The 10,909-nt window shown below is 40.0% G+C and overlaps 1 pseudogene; it reads right to left on the minus strand.

Moving 5' to 3' along the window:
• Positions 1 to 7,172: 7,172 nt before the first annotated feature.
• Positions 7,173 to 7,651, minus strand: LOC123930857 (annotated as a pseudogene).
• Positions 7,652 to 10,909: the final 3,258 nt, after the last annotated feature.

The following is a 10,909-nucleotide window of genomic DNA, read 5'->3' on the forward strand; positions in this document are numbered from 1 at the left end:
TGGTCCACCAGAAATGGTCACCCTCCCCCACGCAAAGTCCACATTTTCTTCAGTGTGATTTGGAAGCGATTTTTAAAAAGACAAGAATCTTGGCAAATCTTGTCTCTGTTAAGCTAGATGACTTTTAGAAACAGCACTTTACAGGGACACCTGGAGGTTTAGTGGGTTAAGCCTCTGCCTTCAGCTCAGGTCATGGTCTCCGGGTCCTGGGATTGAGCCCCACATCTGGCTCCCTGCTTTGCAGAGAGCCTGCTTCTCCCTCTCCTTCTGCCTGTTCCTCTCCTTCTGCCTGCCACTCCCCCTGCTTGTGCCCTCTCTGTGTCAAATAAATACATAAAATCTTAAAAAAAAAAAAAAAGGAAACAGCACTTTACAAACCATTCCTACTTCATGTAAATAATATCACTGAACTCTCAAGGTGTAGCAAGTTCTTAAAAATGATAACGAACTTAAGTTCGATTCTGCTTGAATCTTCTGAGAAAATATTTTCCAGAAAAACAGTTTGAATACAACTGGAAAGATGTATCACCGTGTGACAACAGCAGACATATTTTCATTGCATACAGTGTGGAGAAAATGACCAAATATTGAGCTGATATTCCATTTTTGTAAAATTTGCTGTAAAATGTTGCCCATTCTTACATTAAAGTGCTTCTGTAGAGCAAAACTGGGCAAACCTATATTGTGATATTTATAATTATTTGGGTTTTTTCCTCTTTTCATTGCTTTTGCTCAACATGCACTACAACTCATTCAAAGCTGAACTATTTATATAGCTTGAATAAAGTCAGATTAAATATCTGAGGTTTTATTTAGAAAACAAGTGAAGTTTTAAATACGTTTAAGTATCTAGGGATTTATCTATACTTTTTCTTTCCATCCCCACTCCTACAATGCTCTCTTTAACCCTCCAACACAAACACCTAATACCTGCATTATTACTGAATCCAATTGAAATTCTGAGTTTTCTCCTTGCTCACTGGCAGCATTTCACACAGCTGCTGCTCCCTCCTTGACAAACCCTCATTATGTGGCCCCTAGAACACCAAATACTCTTAGTTTTCCTCATACATCATTCTGTTCCTTGTCAGTCTTCTTCAATGGCTCTTATATCTGTCCTGAACCTCACTGTGTAAGATGTTTGAGAGTCAGTCCTTCGTTGCTTTGTCTTCCTTATCTGTACTTACTTTCTGGATGAGCTCGATAGTCTACACTTTTTAAAATTCCATATACAGCCCACAAGTCTCACGTTTTCTCTAGCAAAGGCCTCTCTTAAACTCCAGATTTGTATGCAATGGTCCACTCAGTATCATCAGCTCTTAAATGTCTAACAGAAATGGAGAATTCAATATGCCCTTTATTGGGTTCCTGAAATTTCACCCAAACCTGCCTTACATATAGTCTTCCTCATCGTGGTTGGTACCAACTATCCTTCCTAGTTCAAAATACTGAAATTATTTTGACTCCTTTTTTTCCCCTCCCATATTCTATATCCAGTAGATCAGCAAATCATGCTGACTTATCTTCAAAATATATTCAGAATTTCATCACCTCTAAGTAGGTCTGCTCACCATCTGCATTTGAATACAAATTATAAACTAAATTATTCTAATTTAATAGAGATGTTTTACAATATTTGGGACATGTTTTTAGACTTTGGACTGATCATATTAAGTCATTAAGGAGAAAGGGAAAATGTTTGACTTGTAACCCCCGCTGTGTGCTATTTTAACAAAGTTATCTCATAGTACCAAACCTCAGTTTGCTTATATGAAAGAATTATGTAAGAATGTAATCTTCTATCTAAGGCATTACCTCCAAGAAACTCTGGAATCTTACCTCTAAAATAGCCCAGGTGGGGCTGGAGGGGGGGGGGGGGTGGCGTGACCTGGAGTCTAGAAATGCACAGTGTGAGTCTCTTCTTTTATAATTCACTCAAAGGTAATTTTTGTGTTGCTTGCAAAGTCTGCTGGATGGCACCTATGATATAATGCCCTTGTGTTACATTATATATTGTGGTCCACAGCTCTGTAGTTTATCAAAGCCAACTGTGTTATGAGAGATGGTTTCAAAGTTTCAAGTCTGGATTTTGAACAGGAAAACAGAGGAAAAGCTGATTTGGAGACATTTTGGTAACTTTAATGTCCAATCTTGTGTATGAGAGATTCATGGAGAAAGAGCTCCTTCACAGTCTGAGACAGTATCTGGAGGCCAGCAGAGAGCAAGGGGCTACAATAAACAGACGACCTAATACAAGATGATGGCATCTTCAGGAAGGAGAACAGAAGTAAGAGGACCCAAGGAAACAAGGCAGTGGAGACAAATCTTTTACTAGACTTTGATTTCAATTTTGGAGCTCTAGTTTTGGCTAGCATAGTAATATTATCCATTCAAATTTTTATTCTCACCCAAGGAAATGCGTTGTGCTCTAAAAGCTCTCCCTAGCAACCAAAAAGTCTTCCACTGATAACTGTAATTTCAAAACAAAAAAAGAACAACAAAAACCTTGGTGATTCACTGAAGTGTTGTCTACAACATTTAGGACATCAGACTGCCCAGTATGCGGAGCAGGTCTTAATAAAAATCACCTAAATAATGCAGTAGCCTTGCTTGCTTCCGTAAGTTGTGACACAGACCCCGCTTACCCCCAACTCCTCTGAGGCAAGAGATAAAAAGTGTTGTGCTGAGCAGAATCCCCTCGCGGCATGACACTGTGAAGAGCACAGAAAACTGTGAAGAGCATGCCCTGGGTTTGAATTCTATCGCTTCTACAGCTTGTGGCCCTGTAAGTTAAGTTTCCCCATCTGTGAAATGTGTACCTTCCTTGCGGTAATCTTGTGAGCATGAAGAGAGATCCAATGCCATGAAAAGAAATAACTGGCCCAGGAGGCGGATGGCAGGAATCAAACACTGTGCACTCCATTTGTTAGCACTTGAACCAAGGAGCCCAAGGTAGATCACTGGGCTCCATGTAAGCAGTCATGAAGCCACGATAAAATTATGTTTAAGAATACATAGAATGCCCTGCCTGAATAGCCTCAAGTGATTTTCAGCACGAATTAAGTTTATAGAAAATTCTCCTCTAGTGTTTCGCTTTCGCTTTGTATAAACACAAGAATAACCCAGAAAGGCCACTTGAATGCAGTCAATAAAAATGTAAAAAAAAAAAGTGTCAAAATTTAAAAGTATTCTTATTATGGGCTCTGAGGTCTAGTATTCTTACTTGATGATCTTGAAATAGAAGCAAACCTATTATTGGTTGTTAGCATTACTTTTCCAAAACACACTGTTAGGAAATCCAATTAGATTGTGCTGACAACCTTATTTTAAAGTTACTTTAATTTAAAAGTGAAAGTCTAAAATTTTATTGTACGCTCTCTCGCCACAAAAACATTTTATTTTATGAACTTCTTTTTTTGTTAAATATGAACAGAAAGGGAAAAAGAGAGAGAGAGAGAAAGAAATGCCCAAATGCAATGTTGCTATAAAAACTGCATGATTTTAGAAACACTGTAACTTTCGAGAACTCCGTAACTTCAATAAAGAGAGGCAATACCACCAATATGGAAATACTTGTTAAAGAAGGTAAAAATCTATGAAACAGCAGTACTCTGATTCTAACAATTCAGACTTAATGAAACATTTAGAATATGCTATTACTGATACTGTTCATTTAAATATGCTATTACTGATATTGTTTCATTAGGTATACCATTTCTTGTTCAGTGTTTTCATGCCTAAGTGACCTCTAAATTGGTCTGCTGCAAATCACTGTTAATGGACTCACAACAATGTACACCACTCGACCGTTTACAGAGACTGAATGACACCAGGGAAGAGGCTCAGATTTCTCAGGAGACACAGGAATCCCAAACAACAAAACAGGCTTCCTTTTTGCTGGGTGTTCTTTCTTTCTCTCTTTCCCTTTCAACACTCACTTTCTTTTTCTCACTCCCTTCCAGCTTCCCACCTGTCTGTCCTGAACTCTTTTTCCTCTTCACTCTCTCATCCTCTGACGCTTTCCCCAAATGCACCCCGATGATGGCTACGTGGGGCTCCAGTGTGGTATGTTCTGCCTTTGAAAATAACAAAACCCATTGCTCAAAACTCTCATTTACAGAAAGTGATGAGAAATGGAATGTCTGTGATTCCTCCATGCCAACTGGCATTGATATGGAATGGACAAAGCCAGCACCACCATTACAGCTGAGAAGGGAAAGGGGCATGGACTCTGATGTCTGAGAGACAACATGAGTTCCAATGCTGGATTTCATTACCTGGACAGCCTGGAGTATGTATCTTTGCTGGATTCCTGCATAACCTCTGGAAACGGCAGCACCTAACAAGGTGTGTTTTGTAGACTTTTCACACATTAAATCGTTTACTCAACAAATATTTATTGGGTGCCGCCTCTGCCTAGACATTGTTGAATAGGTTGGTGATACAGCAATGAACAAAACGAACAAAACCCTTCCCTCATTGAAGCAAGCCTACAGTCTGTTTAGAGAAGGTAGATCATAAATAAATGTAAGAAAATGCAAGATAATGACTAAATACAATGATAATGCCTATGAAATTCTTAGCAGTTTGGCTAGAATATAGTAAGTGCTTAATAAATATTCATTCAGGTTAATTTTCAGATTAACTCAACTCGTTGGTAGGCAGTATCCATCATGAAATGAACAGAGTCCTTATTAATCTCAGAACTGGACTGAAAACACAGAGGCAAAGACTGCCTTAAAGAAAAGGAGAGGATCAGTCAGCTGCCCACACACAGGGAAATACAGCAAATTATCACCACCCTCTAACCCACCATGTACTTTCCGACCACCATGCACTTTCCGACCCCTGGAAGGTGAAAATAAAGGCCATTTTGTTCTGCCCATAAGAGAATGTGTCCAGTGCCAGAGAAAAAGAAAGTTGTTATTTTACTCTGACAAGGTCCCTAATAAAAAAAATATATAAGGATTTATTGATTTTTTTCACAGTCCAGTGTGTGTGTGTGTGTGTGTGTGTGTGTGTGTTCCTTGAAGTTTTATGTTTACCATGCCCAAGCAAAAGGGGATTTTCCTGGATTCTGACAACTTCCGTCAAGGAGTCATTTCAGAGGTTCCTTTGAGGTGACCTGTGTGTTCACATAATTGCACGCTAGCTGCAGAAAAGGGGAGCAAAGCCCAGGGAGGCCAGGGACTGTCTCTCTTCTCAGTAAGCGAGTGAAGAGTTTAGAGACATGAGAGTGAACAGTCGAGAAGGAAACAGGAAAACACCCAATTAAGAGTCAGAGGCACATGTTCTATAGACCACTTGGCATTTATACATATGTAATTAAGCAACAAAGCAATGTGAGATTTGGTATTTGGGAGGCTGCCCTGCCTGTCTTTTTACAGGCCACCTCCCGCGAGACGACAGCGTGACGTGGGGAGCTCTGCAACCCTCCCGATGCGTGCTCATATGTGTCACGGGGGCCATTGGCCCCAAGAATAGCAGCGGTAGGGCTGTTTTATTTTTATGCTGGATTGGCCATGCCACTGAGTTAGTCCATGAGAGAAGTCCAATTCATTTCTCCAATATATGCCTTTTAAAACTCTGTGCTTACCGGAATCAATCTAATGGCCATTTATGATACAATAATCCCCATCCATTTGGTCTGTATCTGCCAGATTTATCCGATCATTTGGAGGGTTTAGTATTGTATAATTTTAGTTCTCTGGAGTAAAGCATGGCATGCCACTACCGAGTGCAGATTGCTCTGGGGATAAAGAGTATATACATTATTTTACAGATAATATATAGAGGTGTGTGTGTGTTTAAGCACTCATCACATATTGCCTTGGGATAGAAACAGGAAATAGTTACAGCGATTTGCTACAGGCTGAAGATATTTGTAAACCATGATTATAAATTTAACACATGCAGCGGGAGTCAAAGCTTATTTGTGCTGAAGGCTAAAAGGGGCCTTGGGGTACTGTTGCTTAAGAGGTACAGGATTTCAAATAACCATAGCTGGTCCAAATTTTGTTTTACAAAGTCTATCGGCATAACTCCCCTCCTTTGCCACCACATTATTTGCTGGGACTGTTCCTCGAGAAGTTAAGCTTTTTATTTATTTATTTTTTATTTATTTGACAGAGAGAAATCACAACTAGGCAGAGAGGCAGGCAGAGAGAGAGGAGGAAGCAGGCTCCCCGCAGAGCAGAGAGCCCGATGTGGGGCTCGATCCCAGGACCCTGGGATCATGACCTGAGCCGAAGGCAGAGGCTTTAACCCACTGAGCCATCCAGGCCCCCGAGAAGTTAAGAATTCTTGATGTACCAAGTACTATCCCTGTGACAGGAAGAGAAATTATCTGAGTGTCATAGGGTTGGTTTGAGAATGAAATAAGATCACATAAAATGATCACATATAAAGAAGATCACACGAAGGCAAGATTCAACAGCTGACGGACATGTTTAAGGAAAGGGAGGTTGGCAGTGACTGCCATGAATCAGATTCTAAGATGCTGGGGCTGCTGTGTCTTATTTCTAGGCAGGCTCCGATTTACTTCCTCTCCCTTGAAGCCCACACTTTTACTTTAGTGGGCATGAAGAAAGGGGAAGAGTTCTTGTTTGTTTCTTTGCTTACTTTTGCTTCTTAGATAAGGTGACCTATTTGACATAGCATAGCTTTGTCTTTATACATACATACAAAAGCTCCATTTCCATTTCTGCCACTTACTGGTTAGGTGACTTTAGGCAGGCTATTTTCTGAATCTTAGTTTCCTTTTCTAAAATGGGGACAATAATTCCTACACCTTGGGATCACTGTGGGAATTAAATGAGAGCCTAGGTTTCCTTGAAGAAGGTAGACACTAAGTGACATCGAGCTGGTCCTGTGCCTCATTTTTCTCATTTTTTTTTTTTTTTTAGATTTTATTTATTTATTTGACAAGAGAGATCACAAGTAGACAGAGAGGCAGGCAGAGAGAGAGGGAAGCAGGCTCCCCGCTGAGCAGAGAGCCCGATGCGGGACTCGATCCCAGGACCCTGAGATCATGACCTGAGCCAAAGGCAGTGGCTCAACCCACTGAGCCACCCAGGCGCCCCCATTTTTCTCATTTTTTAAAAATTATTTTACTTTATTATTTTTTTTATGATGAAGAAAACCGTATTTAGATTTAACCAGCTGCACTCAGTTTAGATGATCCCAATTTTGTTGGCAACATCCAAAGCATCATAGTCAGGAGCCAGTCGAACATATGCCTCCTTCTCTTCATCAGGCCTGATCAAGGTGTTGACCTTGGCCACTTCAATGTCGTAGAGCTTCTTCACAGCCTGTTTGATCTGGTGCTTGTTGGCCTTGACATCCACAATGAAAACAAGTGTGTTGTTGTCTTGTTTTCTTCATGGCTGACTCAGTGGTCTGGGGGAACTTGATGATGGCATAGTGATCAAGCTCTTTTCTCCTAGGGGTGCTCTTTCGAGGGTATTTGGGCTGCCCGCAGAGACGCAGAGTCTTGGGTTGTCCGAACGCAGGTGATATGCAGATCTTCTTTTTTATGTGACTGTGGATGGCTAAAAGCCGCTTTCTTGACTGCTTTCTTGTCCTTCAAATGCTTTGCTTCGGCTTCGACTTTGGGAGGGGCAGGGGCTTCCTTCTTAGCTTTCAGTGCCATCTTCGTTAAAGGGAGTCTTTTTATTTTATTTTTTATTTAAATTCAATTAACATAGGGTGTATTATTAATTTCAGAGGTAGAGTTCAGTGATTCATCAGTCTTATATAATACCCAGTGCTCATTACATCACTTGCCCTCCTTACTGTCCATCACTCAGTTACCCCACCCCTCCACTCCTTACCCCTCCAGCAACCCTCAGTTTGTTTCCTATGATTAAGAGTCTCTTATGGTTCGTCTCCCTCTCTGATTTCATCTTGTTTTATTTTTCTCTCCCTTCTCCTACGATCCTCTGTTTTGTTTCTTAAATTCCACATACACATGAGATCATAAGATAACTGTCTTTCTCTGATTGACTTACTTCACTTAGCATGATACCCTCTAGTTCCATCCATTTCATTGCAAATGGCAGGATTTCTTTTTTTTGATGGCTGAGTAATATTCCATGATATATATATACACGCACACGCGAGTGCACACACACACACACACACACACACACACCATGGGTATCTTCTTTATCCCTTCATCTGTCAATGGACATCTGAACTCTTCCCATAGTGTGTCAACTGTGGACATTGCTGCGGTAAACATCAGATTGCTACATTTATATCCTTGGGGTAAATACCTAGTAGTGCAATTGCTAGGTCATAGGGTAGCTCCATTTTCAAATTTCTGAGGAACTTCCATACCATTTTCAGAGTGGCTGTACCAGTTTGCATTCCCACCAACAGTGAGAGAGGGTTCTTTTTTCTTTGCATCCTCACCAACATCTGTCGTTTCCTGAGTTGTTAATTTTAACCATTCTGACTGGTGTAAGGTGGTATCTCACTGTGGTTTTGAATTGTATTTACCTGATGCCGAGTGATGCTGAGCATTTTTTTCATGTGTTTGTTGGCCATTTTTATGTCTTCCTTGGAGAAATGTCTGTTCCTATCTTCTGCCGAGTTCCTAATTGGATTATTTGTCCTTCGGTGTTGACTTGATTTGATCTCCAAATTTGGCAGGCCTTCTATATCCACTGGAATTACACAATCAAAATAAATTCAGTAATGTTATTTGTCTCACATTCTCTAGGACTACTGAAGTCTGAACAGATGGCCATCCCTTGATGAACCAGTATTCTTGGAGGCCATTAGGAAAGGGGTATGTGCTTAACAGTGGGATCTGGGCAAGGTGTAGAGAATAATCTTGTGATACCCCAGAAGAACAATGGACACATTTTTTTTTTTTTTGAATCCTGCAGTGTCCCTTCAGAGGACACTGTAACTTCTTTCTTCAGTAACTTTTCCTTCCAGATAGATCACTGATAAAACTTACTTCATACTGTGGATATCTGTCATTAAAATGAATCATTTATCTATAATACAAATACTAGTTGTTTCTTTTCTTCTTCTTCTTGGTTACTAGAACATAATTAATACTCATTTTTAAAATATCTTGATAATGTGAAGAAAGTTGGAAGATATCTGTTTATTTAGGATAAAAACACTAGTGTGTCTAAAAGCAGACCTAACAATTACTATAAGTACTAATGGCAGATTCATGGCCCTGTTACTGATATGCTGTTTCAGAATCCAAGAATCTGAGGTCAAAACACTGTATTCCAATAAATTTTCGGGGTGACTCCTATGCAGACTTTATAGAGTTCTGCTATAGGTAATCAACATGAACAACTCAGGAAGCATTTGGGTAACACATAGTTTGCCTTCTGTCTAAGAGTTCTCAAATCATTGCTAGTACAGTATGAAGAAAGGCAGTAACATTCATTAAGCACTTATTGTATACCTGGTGTTCTGCCAGACACTAGCCATGCAGATCTCATTCATTCTTCATAGAAAAGTCAGGCACTTGCCATGCAGATCTTCATTTATTCCCATTTCCCAGATGAGTCAATGGAGGCTCAGCGAGGTTACGCCAGTAAGAAGAGATCAGTCACACAGCTGGTAGGTGGTAGAATGCAGCTCAGTCTGCCTTTAGCACCTGAATGACTCCATTTCTCTTAACAAATCCCTACATGATGTCCTTTAAAAACACTTCCTTGGTCCTTCATTCAATTTATGTTCATTAAACTGAGTTGTTTTCAGTAGTTACGAACTTTTATGACTTTTTTTCTGGTTATTACTGGCAATATGCTTTTCCTACAATGCCTTAGTAGTTAAACCCACATGTTACTATCTGTCTGGCCTCTTAATAGAATGTATTTATTTGCACAATCCGTTCCCTGTACAGTTGTTTATTTCTTGGCCCAGTTGTAGATTAATTATAATGCCCATGTTTATGTTCTTATGGGTGCTGTTCTAAAATCATTTTTTAAGTCAGTTATTAAAAATGCTAGATGACATAAAAATGGTTGTTCTTTTTCTTTTTTTATGAAAAATCTTCTGTTTTAAAATTCCCAAGTTCTAATTCAAGGACAGAAATTAATTTTATGGTGTGAAGTTGGGGGCAATTTATGGAAGCTAACAGAGATAAATAAAACGTGATTCTTTTTCCTAAAACACATGTGATATTGTTTTAAGTCAACAAATTCATTTTAAAGCAAAAAACACTGCTACAAAACTCAGAGAATGAATAAGGCTACTGTATTTAGGAAAATACTAGAGTTCAGCATTCCAAGTGTGACCCGTTTTTGAATTCATCCCCTCTAGTGGGGAATTAGAGTTGAACCCTTGGCCATGTGTGGTGAAAGACCTACAATTAAGGTCCAATATTATGTGCATTCATGACAACTGGTGAAACTGAGGTTGTGAATGGCCTAACTACAATTCCCCTCACAGCTCTGCTCCCCTAATAAAGGTTGCCTAGCCAAAGAATTATTTTAATCAAAGGACCAGGTGCAGTTCCTGAATATCAGGTTCCAGTCTTTTGCCAACCCTTGGAATTATTCAAACAAAACCATGACATTCCCCCCACAGGGCAGAGAGGACAATCCTGTTTCGCTCTTACATAGTCTGCCTCACTGACCCCGGTTGCTCACTCTGCTCCCAAGTACACCCTTCTGTGGCTTTGTATGGCAGGTGGTGAATTGCTATCTTCCTTCATCGGGCTGTGAGTACATACAACTAAAAAACTAATCATCTCATCTGTCCAGGGGTGGCTTCAGCCATTTCAGTAACCGTAGGGCAGGAATCCCTCCTTGTCAGTGGGGTGACTAGAAGGCTGTTCAAACACTAAGCCATTCTTTGCAGTTTTCATGTTCAGAACCTGTAACTCATGTGAATCTAGCTGGGAAGAAGTTAATAGGAGATATCCATATTT

This window comes from Meles meles, chromosome 19, assembly GCF_922984935.1.
Source record: "Meles meles chromosome 19, mMelMel3.1 paternal haplotype, whole genome shotgun sequence".
NCBI lineage: Eukaryota > Metazoa > Chordata > Mammalia > Carnivora > Mustelidae > Meles > Meles meles.